This window comes from Diabrotica virgifera, chromosome 1, assembly GCF_917563875.1.
Source record: "Diabrotica virgifera virgifera chromosome 1, PGI_DIABVI_V3a".
Lineage (NCBI taxonomy): Eukaryota > Metazoa > Arthropoda > Insecta > Coleoptera > Chrysomelidae > Diabrotica > Diabrotica virgifera.
The window spans coordinates 262,880,288-262,894,237 of NC_065443.1; positions in this window are offsets into that span (position 1 = coordinate 262,880,288).

A 13,950-nucleotide genomic window follows, 5' to 3' on the forward strand; every position below is an offset into this window, starting at 1 on the left:
GTCGTCCGCATACAGTAATCCTTCTATCATAACTGGTGTTAGGTGTGTGTAGCCTATTATTGTTTTTAATTGATTAGTCCTTATTTTCACATTTTTAAATAATTGATCCATAATTATGACGAATAGGAGTGGGCTTAGGCTATCTCCCTGTTTTATTCCCTTGTTCATCCTAAATTCTAGTGATCTGCTACCTCCCATTTGTACTTTTCCCACCACTCTACTGTACGTACTTTTAATTATCTCTAATAGTTTCCTCGGTATTCCCAGCTCCTTCATAGTATTCCACAATACTTTCCGGTCTACTGAGTCAAACGCTGCTTTAAGGTCTATGAAGGTTATATATATGTTTGTTCCCCGATCATTATTTTTTTCTATTATATTTCGTAGTATGCTTATGTTGTCAACTGTTTGTCTTTGGGCTCTGAATGCTGTTTGTTCGTCTTCAAGTTTTTCTTCTACCTCTGTTCTTAATCTGCTTTCTATTATTCTCGTATATAGCTTGAACACTGCTGATGAGAGGCATATATCTCTATAGTTTCCACAGTTGGATTCTTCTCCTTTCTTGTGAATTGGGATCAGTAAGTTTTCTTCCCACTCTTTCGGCATTTTGTTTGTTCTCCATGCTTCTCTCATTATTTCCAGCAACCACTTCTTTCCTTCTTTCCCTATCCATTTTATCATTTCGGGATCAATTTTATCTGCTCCGCTCGCTTTTCCTATTTTTATTCTACTTATCGCTTCTTCCAATTCTTCTGTACTTATTTCTTCCATTTGGTTTTCGTCCTCTGCTGTCTGTTCTATGGTTCCCTCTGTCTCTATTTCTTCACTTTCCTCGCCCATATATTTCTCTTCATAATATTCTCTCCACACCTCTAGTATTTCTGTTGTATTTGTCTTTAGTTTGTTGTGTTTGTCTTTTACACCTCTGAGTTCTTTTCTTTTCTTTCCTCTTAGACTCCTTACTTTATTCCAGAAGCATCTGTTGTTGTCTCTGTAATTTTGGTTTAGGGATTCACCAAACTTCTTCCAACTCTCTTTTTTTCCCTTTCTTATTAGTTCTTTCACTATGTTTCTGTGTTTTTGGTATTCTTTTTTATCTTGATCCTCTCTTGTGCGATTGTATTTTTTCCATGCCTTTTTCTTTTTCCTCACTCCTTCCTGTATATCTGCATTCCACCATTCCGTCTTTTTCTTTAACTTTCCGACTGTTAGATTTCCGCATATCTCTTCTGCCTTATTTATTATTACTTCTTTAAATTTTTCCCATTTTTCCTCCATATCCATTTCTATTTTCTTTCTCTCCTCCATTTTGAACTCCTTATCAGTTTCTTCTTGGTATCTCCTTTTCTTTTGTTCATCTTTTAGCTTTTTTATTGCTATTCTGCTGTATCCTATCTGTTCTTGTTGTACCGGTTTTCGCCATGTCATCTCTGCCATTACCAGTCTGTGATCAGTTCCGATCTCTGCTCTCTGTTCTGTCCAGACTTGTTTTATATTTTGTTTCATTTCTTGGGTGTAGACTACGTAATCTATTATGCTTTTTGCATCTCTGCCTTCTGCTACAAATGTATATTTATCTTGTAGTAATTGCTGTGTAAACGAGTTTCCTATTAATAGGTCGTTTGTCTGGCAGAATCTGATCATTTTAATTCCATTTCTGTTTAGGATCTCTTCACCATGTCTTCCCATGCACCCAAGTCCTTTGTTTTCATCTTTTCCTATCCTTGCATTCCAATCTCCCATTAACACTATTCTTTCACATTTTTCTCGTATCTCATCTAGGGTATTCTGTAGTTCATTGTAGAAATCTTCCATTTTTTTTTCTTCCGTTCCTTCTGTTGGTGCATATATTTGCACTATGTACCATTCCTCTTCCATTTCTATTTTTATATACATGATTCTCGAGGATATAGGTTTGAAATCTGATATTCTTTTTTCTATTGTCTCTGTGACTAATATGCCTACTCCTTCTTTCGCTCAAAGTTCTTTGTCTACCCCGGAGTAATATATGGTGTAATTTTCTGATATTTTTTCTTTTCCTCTTCCACATTTCTTTGTTTCGCTAATACCTATTATTTGCATTTTAAATTCTTGCATTTCTTGCACTAATTCGCATTCCTTTCCTCTAAGGGATGTTAAATTCCATGTACCAATTTTCAAGTTGTTATTTTCGTTTATTCTAGTTTTTGTGTCTTGTTTCATTTCCACATCAATCATGCTAGCTGTTTTTTCAATGACCTTTTTCTTTTGTCCATTTTCTTGTTGATTATCCTCTCCTTCTGTATGTTTTTCTTTTTTTCTTTATCCGAATTCCATTCCGTTGTCTTTGCGTTGTCGTCATCGTCTTTACTACCCCTCGTTTGTTGTTTCCTTAGTTTTTTGGAGCAGATTTCTCAATTTTTTCGTTTACTCTATTCCATCTCCACTCCTCCCCGTTTATTGTAACTTTATTGTATCCTATTTTTACTTATTTTCCCTTTTCTTTTCCGTCTTTAGCAAATTCTCGGAGCTGTTTTTGTATTTTCCTCTCTTGTTTCGTCATGTCATTGTTTAGGAAGATTTTTTGATTTCTTATGTTTTTTAGTTTATATTTGTTTTCCATGACTGTTCGCTTGTCTTCACCATTATATAATTGGATGAGATAGTGAGATTCTCCTATTTTTATTACAGTTCTGACGTTTATTTCTAGCTGTAGATTGGTTTTTAAAAAGTTCTGCATGGCTATTTTGAGGTCTGCTTGGTTTCTTGTATCAATATTCAGGCCGGTTATGACAATATTATTTTTCCTTTTTTCTTTATCGATCCATTCCATATTCTGTTTTATTTGTGTTAATTCTGCTTTTATATCTTTATTTTCTTTTCTGAGTTCCTCGTTCTCTTCTTTTAACTTTTTCATTTCCATGGCATATGATTGTTGGTCTTCTCTTATTAATTTCATCTCATCTTTTATTTCTGTTTTCATCTCTTGCATCAGATATAATATTTTCTCGAGTTTTTCATCACTTGTAATGGTGGATGTTCGATGCGTTTTCTTACTGTTTTGAAATATCTCGAAGTTTTCAGCCGGTCTTTTATTGTTCTGTTCATCTGTATAGTCGTTTGAGCTCATGGTTTTCTCGAGAAATTCCTTGCAGATCTTGGGCAATTATTGGGCGTCTCAGAGAACCCGCCGAGAAGCTACTCAGTCCACCCCCCGACCAGTTACCTAAGCTGCCCCTCTATATACCCGTTAATCTACTCCCTTCGTTTAGGAAATTTCCTTATCTTTAGTGAAAATATTTGTTTTTATTTTCTTTAAAATTTTCTGATGCCGCCTCTGTCTCGTATAATTAAGTTTTAATTGTTCAATTACCAAGAGCTCTGTTAAATATCTGTTTCTAGTTCCTTATCTCCTAATTTAATTAGCAAAAAGTTTATGGAAAATGATGATAGTCAAGCTTTGTTTAGCTTTAGATTTTAGTAATTTATAATATAATAAGAATAGGCATGCAAATGACTTACAGTTTTTACTGCCTTTTCGTCCACTGATGCACTGACAGGGTCAAGCGCCCCGGGGCAAGTAATTTTAAGCGCCCCTTTCCTCCTTCCTTTGTAAGTAGTTTTTTGCAACTTAGTGAATCGGTATACGGTATACCTACAAACTATTTGTTATGTGTTAGGAAAGTAACATCATCATAATCTAGCCGTTATTGTCCACTGAACAATATAGGCCTCCTCTAATTTTCTCCATGTCTCCCGATCTTGAGCTACCATCATTTAGTTGCCGGCAGTTCTTTTTACATCGTCACTCCAGCGCGTTGGTGGCCGATCTCTGCTTCGTTTGTCCGCCCGCGGTCGCTATTCCAATCATCTTCTAGTCCAGCTGTTGTTCGGTGTTCTTGCCACATGACCTGTCCATTTCCATTTCTTTTTTGCTACATGTTCTACTATGTCTTTGATTCTTTTTCTTTGCTTGATGATATTATTTGGTATTCTGTCTCTCCTTGTGATTCCTAGCATGGCCTTCTGGGTAACTCTTGGTTATCTGCTCTTAGATTTTCAGCAGCATGAAGGTAATATGCTGAAGTTATTATGAATACTATAAATATTTACAAAAAACAACGATTACACTATCACAGAACAGATATTCATATAATTACAGTCCGTTTACTCACGGTTTTTGCTTCATTCCATATTTCAAAAAAACCGCTTGGATTGATATGATATTTGGCGTACTCATAGCTAACATATCAAAGAAAAAAACTGATATTGCGTCGATGTGTTGTTTTGATCTGGGGGTGAGTACCACCCTTTTTCGGAGATGAAAAAATATACATTAAAGATAAGTCCGCAAGGCAATACTTTTCGAGTTATTTGCGAGTGAATATGTCCATTTTTCAACATAAAACCACGGTTTTGGACTGTTTTTTTTGCAAATAACACAAAAAGTGTGTATTTTATTGAAAACAATTTTCTTATCAAAAATATAGCTTATAAAAAAAGAAAAAAATTGTGTATGCATGGAGTCAGTAGACCTAGTAGAGGCAGAGTTGTAGCTCGTGGAAAATGGGTTCTTATTAGTCAAATTCCAAATGGAATACTTATTTCAAGTTGAGATATCCAAAAAATGAAGCACTTTTCGAGTAAAACTCATCATAACTTTTTTAAAGTCTTTAGAAAAAGCTTTATTATTGTTTTTTTAATATTTCTAGCATCAAAAATAAGCCACTTATGTGGCAGTAAGCAAATTATGCTTTTTTTTTTATAAAAAAATCGCAAGCAGCTTTACAATTTACTTATGTATTTATGTATTTATGTACTTATTTATTTTTATATGATCTCCAAGTTTTATTGTTTCAAAGTGATTATTTAAAAAAGATTGGTTTAAAAAAATGCAATTTTGAAAAAAAAGCTTTTTTTCAAAATTTTTCCCAAGAATTTTTTTTCGTAAAAATACTTACTTTTTGAGTTATTTGGAAAAACGCGTTTAAAAACGTGTTTTTTTTATTGAAAAGTGAACATATATTCACTCGCAAATTACTCGAAAAGTATCGACTTAATCTGAAAATTTTATAGAACCATTATTTATCTTTATAGATTCGTCAGTTGGTCCACCTCCAGTCTTATTTTGAACTTATATTTTTTCACCTCTGAGAAGGTGTGGTACTCACCACCAGGGCAAAAGCACACGTCGATACAATATCAATTTTTTTCTTTGACATGTTAGCTAGGTGTATGTCAAATTTCATGTCAAATCTATATAAGCTGTTCTAAAATTCGAAGGTTTTGCAATATTTTACCGTGAGTGAGTGGACTAATAGTTCAGGTTAATGAGAGAAATAAGGATTCGTACACTTATGGGATCAAAGTAATACTGCTATTTTAACTGCTATTTTAATATTTACCTACGATAGGTAAGTTTTCAATTTTACAAGATACTAAAATATTATTACTAATATTTCTCGTAATTTCGGTATTGTCAATTTTTTTTCGGTACCTACCGGCGCGGCGCATTTTTGATTCGGCGCCGAGGGGCGCCGCCCCTCTTCGCCCTTATGGACGGCGCGGGCCTGTGCACTGCACTTATTATTTCACTATTAAAATGTTTCCAAGTTTAAAATTTTTAGTTGTATTATTAAAAACTATCTTTTGTCAGGAGCTGCTATCACACCGTGTTTGTTACCTTCTTGCCAGGACCGGTCTCCCGGTCCAGTACAGTTTCTGAGAAGCTAAAAACCAGAAATAACATAATTCAGAAGCTTTGCGACACAACATGGGGACATCGGAATCCACACTCAGATATTCAGGCTTAGCTCTTGTTTATTCTGTAGCTAAATAATGCGTATCAATATAGATCAATAGTGCTCACATTCAAAAGATTCATGTCTACCACGACACATTCGCCGACTCAATATTCTAACCAAAGAGTACAAAAAGAACCTTAATAGCATGGCGCTGCCGATTCATATCTAAGTAAATAGAATATGTAACCAAAAAAGTCGACTGCGCTCCAGAAGATCTCCCATACAAATCGCAAAAACGGCCGCAGCTACCGGATTCAACATGACCATCAAATGGACCCATGAGTGGTCGGAAGCTTAACCAAATCTATAGCTTGCATCACAGAGACACCTCCTGATTTTGACCAACCACGTAAGATCTGGTACACACTTAGCCGCATTAGAGCAAAACATGGTCGATGGCGTATATGTTTCACAGGTCGGGTAAGCTAATATGCAGCCGAGGCGAGGTCCAACTCATCAAGCACATAACGGAGGAGTGCCACCAGCGAGCCTACGGAGGCAGTCTCAAAGATGATCTGTTTGCGATTCCCGAATCGATTAGCTACATATTATACAATCTCGATTTTTTAAATATTCTCATAATAGACTTTAATATTGATTTGATAATTGTTAATACTGATTTTTAGATTTAGCTTGAATGAAAAAACAACCTTTGTATATCGTTCTCTAATGACCTCTATGTACATCATGAAGGGATGAACAATATATTAAATTAATTTTATTTTTTGGGCCGGCGTAGCTAAGCGGTAGTGTGCTTGGCTCGTGTGCTGGTAGGCCGGAGTTCAAATCCTACCGGTGCCGGCGCCGGCAAGAACAACTAGACATTTTTAAAATGTTTATAGGCCCCAGGTCGACTCAGCCTGAATAAAATGAGTACCTTGGGTAAAACCAGGGGTAATAATAGGCGGTTGAAGCGTAGCACTGGCCCTGTTACCTTCCTTGTATACCGTAGGCCCTAAATATAGCAGATTACCCTGCTATACTCCCAAAACCACGTGAGCGGTATAAAACGGGAGACTATTTATTTTTTTCCGTATTTAAAATGTATAAAAGAGAGACATGGTTTCATTACCAATTTATTTCCCTTGTTCACCAATTTGATAATTTATTACTATTTTCGGCACTTCTTTTTCAAAGTACATGGTCCTAACTGGTATAAACTGTAAAATTGCCGAATTATTCCATGACACCAAATTCGGCCACATAAAAGATGTGTAAGTGTGCTGTTGTACAAAATATCAACCCACGAAAATTAGGACCCACAAATACCGCAGTTGAATTGTTTTCATTGGCGTAGGAAGTAAATGTTTTATTTGTCAATTACGAAAGGTCAATTTTATGTATCTGCTTAAGAAAATTAACTAAAACCTAAGAAATTTTCATAAAAAGAAAAGAAGTGCTAAAAAGTGCAAACGGACAAACAGGTAGATTACATATTCTTTAAAATCCATAAAGGCCGCGTCCCACCATCAAATAATTTGATCAAACTGGTTTGAGCAAACTGAAAGTGACAGTTAGTGACGTCACATCCTGAGTGTTCATTGTGGATAATAATGAAAAATTTTAATTTTAAATAAAGTACAAACAAGTTAGATAACTCAATACAAAAAATTTGATCAAACTTGACCGATAGTGAGAGCACAGATTTTTAGAATTTCAAAAAAACTGCAATTGTGACGTCACTTTGACGTACTTCCGGAGTTTGCTCAAACTGTTTGATCAAATTATTTGATGGTGAGACGCGGCCTTATGAATTCAAATGTCAAATTCATCATCATCAATTAGCGTATATTTGTCCACTACTGAATTTAGGCCTCCCCTAAAATTGTCCATCTAGTTCTATCTTGAGCTTCCGCTTCTTGCATCCAATTATACGCCCATCTAGTCGGTGTTCGTCCTCTGCTTCGATATGCCTCTTTTCTTGGTCGTCATTCCATTTTGATACATCTATCGGCCCGAACCTCGAAAGCTCGAAGCATTTTATGATGATGTGTAACTCAGAGCAATATTACTGATTATTCCATTCATAGGAGATTCTGACCAATAGAAAGCTACATAAATCTAAATTAAACTAATTATTTTTTAATGATTTTAACTTCCAATCGTATAGTAAGATATTTGATCACGTGTTTAATTCTGTCCAATCAGATTACAATTATACTCAGAATTATCTACTGTAGAAAATTACCGATAGAATTTTTTTAAGTAGATTGTTTCTGTTTAATGGCAACCAGTTTGTTAGTTTTGACAACTGTCACATTTAAGAAAATATCCATAATATACGTATTAAAAAGTAATCTTACGAATATCACACGACAGTAAGAGTAAATAAGAAAATAATGCTTCATTTTTACTCAAATTTGTTGTCATTGGGCAATAGCCACTCGAGCCCTGCGGGCTCCTGTGTCTATTGCCAGACAACAAATTTTCGAAAAACTGTCGCATTATTTTCAATTTATTCTCACTCTCTTGCGATATTATACCCGATAATTTTTGATAATTTCCCGTCGTCAAGTATATTACGTCAGATGCCCTTCGTTACTATGAAAAAATACATTCAGTGACATTAATGTTTTAAAAATTATAAAAGTGATGACTTTCAACCGTCAAATTAATATTTATAACAATTGTGTGTTTAATTGTACTAATTTGTACTTACATAAATAAATTACAATAAAATTTTGGTTTTGAACAGTTTTATTCATGAAATAATCGCAACAAATTGCACTCGAACTCTAAAATTAATATAGAATTTTAGAGCTCTTGTGCAATTACTACTGATAACTACATTCTACTAATTCATCAACAATTGGCAGATATTTAAAAAAATATAATGTGTTCTTTGTTTTAAATTCAATTATGTTTAAAAATGAATAACCATTTTCAATTTTCAATTATGTTTAATTTAACATGACCCTGTTGCTTTTCGAGTTATTTGCGAGTGAATATGTTCATTTTTAACATAAAAAAACAAGATTTTGGACGGTTTTTGGCAAATAACTCAAAAAGTAAGTATCTTTTCGAAAAAAAATATTTTTAGAAAAAATATAGCTTATAAAACAGTGAAAAAAATGGTGTATGCATGAAGTCTATAGACCCAGTAGAAGCAGAGTTGTAGCTAATGAAAAGTAGGTTCTTATTCGTCAAATTCCAAATCGAATATTTCAACGTGAAAAAACGGAGCACTTTTCGGGGAAAACTCGTTACAATTTTTTAAAAGTGTTTAAAAAAGGTTTAATTTTGTTTTCCAAAAAAAGTTCTAACATTAAAAGTAAGTGAGTTACGCTGAAAACATTGTTAGTCCCTTTTATTTTTTGGTAAAAAAATCGCGAAAATCACCTCTTAATTAGCATCCCAAATAAAATTAATCGTTACCGCTTCACAAGTTACTTTACTTATGTATTTTTATATTATATATAAGTTTCATTTAAGAGCGCCTACCTTTGAAACGAAAGGTCGGGAGTTCGAATCCTACCAGGGGCAGAAATTTTTCATTTATTATAAACTAATAAATGAAAAATAGTTTCCGTCCTTGTGGGATCGGTACTCACCGGAGGGACCGCAGACGTTCGGAAACAATTAGCGTCTCTTTGCAAAGACAATGACGTCGACTTTGCAAAGTAACAAGACACTTACTCAACACACACACTACACATCACTCCCCTGACTTAGTGATAAGTTACACAATTACGTGGTTAAAGGTTCTAGTTCTAAACCAAAGCCAGAATCAGAGAAAAAAAAAGTTTCATTTGTTCAATGTACACATTTTTGAAAAAAAAAATGGTTTTAAAATAAACACTTTACTTTTTAGACCAGTAAGGATCTGTGAAAAAACGTCCATTTTTGGATGTGAGAGGTCGCATTCGGATTTTTGCAGATAAAGTTGGGTGACACCTTCAGTAATAATAATTGACTTATGCTCCTTCTCAAATATGCCCGGAACATTAATAAAAAAATTAAAATATTTGAAAATTTCGAAAAACGTCGATTTTTTTCTGCTTTCTTTGCTTATAACTTTAAAACGATTCGTTTTGCAGCAAAGTCGTACAGAAACAAAATAGAGATAATTGAATTTTGTATGATATACGACTGGTCAAAAATGTCTTAACGTATTACCTTTTCTGCAATATAGCAATAAATACAAAATAAGGGGGCAAAACACAAAGTAGACCATTTAGAAGTTGGCTAATTTTTTTACATATAAAGGGGTGCTCTACCTATCTAATACACTTTACAGAATTAAAATCGGATTATTTAAGGGGCCTCAGCAATGTTTTAAACTTATAAACAACTTTTTGGCTTACAAAAAATAGCTTTGTTTAATAATAAAAAAAATAATTTTTAGCACTGCAAATAATTAAAACCGGTGTAATTTGACTTAAACTTTCAAATGCTGTCAACAGAATTGCTATTTTATTTTTTAATCAAAATTTGTTGTTTGTTTGGGTTTATATGACTGCGGACACTAAATCCATTCGCCAATTTTACTATTTTTTATTTTATTAGTCATTTTTTCGTATCTTATCCTAAAACTAATACTAATATAATAAACAATTCTACTAATAAATAATTATTTTTGTATTTTTTTAATAATTTTTGATATATTTTTTTATTTATTTTTTTCTAAATGATGTTCTCAGAGTTCCACAGCAAAAACTGCAACATTCTTCTTTAGCCCTCTACTTAATTCGAAAGCTATTTTACTATGGACTGTCCAAGTTCGTCATTCATTTTCATCTACATATTTTTTTATAATTTTTTAATTATTATATATTTTTTTTCTATTTTTTTATATATTTTTTATATTTTTTCTTTCTTTTTTTTTTTGTTTTTTTTTATTATTTTTTTATATTTCCTTTCTTTTCTTTTTCTTTTTTTCTTTTCTTTTCTTTTTCTTTTAACATATAACAATTTACAAGAAATACTATATATTTTACAATTACAATTTAAGATTAATATCTAAAATATGTTTATATAATAGTCGGTATACCAACTCATTATTTTCTAATGTTAATAAATAATTTAAATTAATGGGATGGTGAACATCAGTCAAATAATCAAAATTTATTCGCGTTCAAAAATTGCAATTTTTCGATTTTTTGAAAGTTCCACTGCGTTTATCTCGAAAACAATGCATCCTACGAAAAAACTTAGAATTACCTTAGAAAGAAATACAAAAAAGTGTTTTATTTTGCGAAAAAAAAATCTTTGTTTATAACAATCTTATCGACATCCGGATCAACTGTTACCCAAAAAAATCTTGTTCTACGGGTCAAAAAATACATAAAAATCTTGGGTAAGTCCATCTAAATAAAGGAGCCCGTAGCACCCCCCCTGGCCACAGCACTAATTTGTTTATAAACCAAAAAATTGTTTATAACTTTAAAACATTGCTGAGGCTGCTTAAATAATCCGATTTCAATTACGTAAAGTGCATTAGGTAGGTGGAGTGCTTCTTTATACGTAAAAAAATTGACAAATGTTTGTATGTTCTAGTTTTTGTTGTGCAAGATTTTAAAAATTTTTAATTTTTTAAAAAAGGTTTAGATTGCAAAATTATTATTCAAAGTCTAGTAAGTCAATCTTAATGAAATTTGGTGTACGGTTTTAGCACATTACAAAAATTTTCTAAGCGAATTAGGAATGTCCCAAGTGTAACCTAAGTGATGGAAAATCATTGAATAAGGACAGGCTTGTTTTACCCCCTTATTTTATATTTATTGCTATTTTGCAGCAAGAGTGATAAATTAAGACATTTTTAACCAATCGCATCTGATAGAAAATTGAATTATCTTTGTTTTATTCCTTTACGATATTGTCCCAAAATGAATCGTTTTAAAGTTATAAGAAAAAAAATTAGAAAAAAGAGACGAAATTTTTTGAAGTTTTTAAATATTTTTTTTTATTAATGTTCCGGGCATATTTGAGAAGGAGCATAAATCAATTATTAATAACGAAGTTATCACCTAACTTTATCCACAAAAATCTGAATGCCACCTCTCACATCCACCTAAAAACAGATCCTTACTAGTCTATTTTACTTTACTTTACACTTTTGTAATACCAAAAACCTCAAAGAGTAATAAAATGTACGTTTTGCTTTTCTGAATATTTTGGATTTTTTGTTTGCTTGCTAGACAAAAATTGGTTATGATGGCTGTTCAAAATTGGCATAAACTCGTGATTAGTTACTCGGTCAAGCAATTTTAACTACAGCCTTTTCAAAAATAAGCACTTTGAACCGATGAGACTTACAGATCATATAAAAAAGAATCCATAACTTGTAATACGTAACTTGTGAAGCGGTAACGATTAAATTTATTTGGCATGCTAATTAGAGGGTGATTTCGCGATTCTATTTACCAGAAAAATAAAAGGGGCCAACAATATTTTGAGCGTAACTCACTTACTTTTAATGTTAGAAGTTTTTTTAAAAGACAAAAATAAACCTTTTTTAAACACTTTAAAAAAGTTGTAACGAGTTTTCAACGAAAAGTGCTCCGTTTTTTTGGTTATTTCACGTTGAAATATTCGATTTGGAATTTGACGAAAAAGTACCTACTTTTCGTTACCTATAACTTTGCTTCTACTTGGTCTATAGACTTCATGCATACACCATTTTTTCCCCTTTTTTACAAGCTATATTTTTTCTAAGAATATTTTTTCGATAATATACTTACTTTTTGAGTTATTTGCCAAAAACCGTCCAAAATCATGTTTTCTATGTTAAAAATGGACATATTCACTCGCAAATAACTCGAAAAGTATTGTTTTAGGGAAAAAAACTCTATAGAACAAAAGTTGCTTAAACTTAGTCAATTTATCCAATTTCGTGTTTATTTTGAATGTATATTTTTCACCCCCGAGAAGGGGTATTCCCCTCTATTTTTGTAAAATGGAGGGGATGTAGAATTGTAAACTTTTTCTTATATAATAATAGACAATTTCATCTACCTATTCCCAAATTTTCATCATTTCTTTATTTTATTTTTGGATCAGATTGTTCTTTGATCGGGCTAAAAAGTAACACTTGCAGTACAAAATATAATATCATTATTATTATCTGGTTAACATACTTAATACCTATACTTTTTAATGATGTAACTTTAAATACAAGTAACAACATTAAACACAAAATACTGTAAAAAGAAAGACAAATAAGTGATAAATGTGTCACTTTTCTTGAGCACATACGCAGATTGTTTTGAATAAAGTAATCACATATACTGCCTTAACTCGAAAAACGACGCTTTATACAAATCTTATGCCTCCTCTACACATCGGCCGATGCGTCTGCGGATGAATCTGCCGATGTATGATCACGAGCTGACCACACATCTGTAGGTACACATCTGTAAATCGTTCAGTTGGTGTTAATTCTCGGGTGACGCAATATCTACTTTGAATTCACTGCGAAAACTAATGCGTCGTAGAGGTCAGAGGTCAGATGTGTGGAGAGGCATCGGACGTTCGCACCGAAACCTTTTGATCTGTGCTGAGAAAACCGACAACAATCGGATATTTCGCAGACGCGTCCGCCGACGTGATATTTATATTAACAACAAACGATCAAATTACCCCATCTACACATCTGCGGATACATACGCAGATGCCGTCCGCGGACGCGTCTGCCGATGTATAGAGAAGGAATTAGATGGACAAATGCTTTGCTTAAGTCGATATGTGACACTGTTTGTGTTCATATAACGATAAATACTTGACCTATAGATGTGAAACTTTGTGAGATAGGAGTTTATAGTTGTACTTATTAAACTGTTGGTGCAATAAAACCGATTTTAAATTTTTTTGAGTTATGACACTCTTTGAGCGGAGGTGCGATATTGTTGGGTCTAGGAAGGTTGGTCGAGAACACTTCGTCGACGGAAAATTAATCGACAACATTTGGTCGACAAACAGTTGGTCGAATGCACAATTCATCGAATGTACAAATCGTCGACGAACATTTGATCGAATGGATGTTTCGTCGACAAACTGTTATTTATTATTGGTTTTTATTTTGTTAACTGGAATATTGTATTATACATATCTGAATTTATTTTTTTGTGCTTTTGTTAATTTTTCTTTTCTAAATCCTAATTATTTTTAAATTTAATGAAAAAATTGGCTGTGGTGGGAGAGTAGACAGCAAATATAAACCTATATTTTA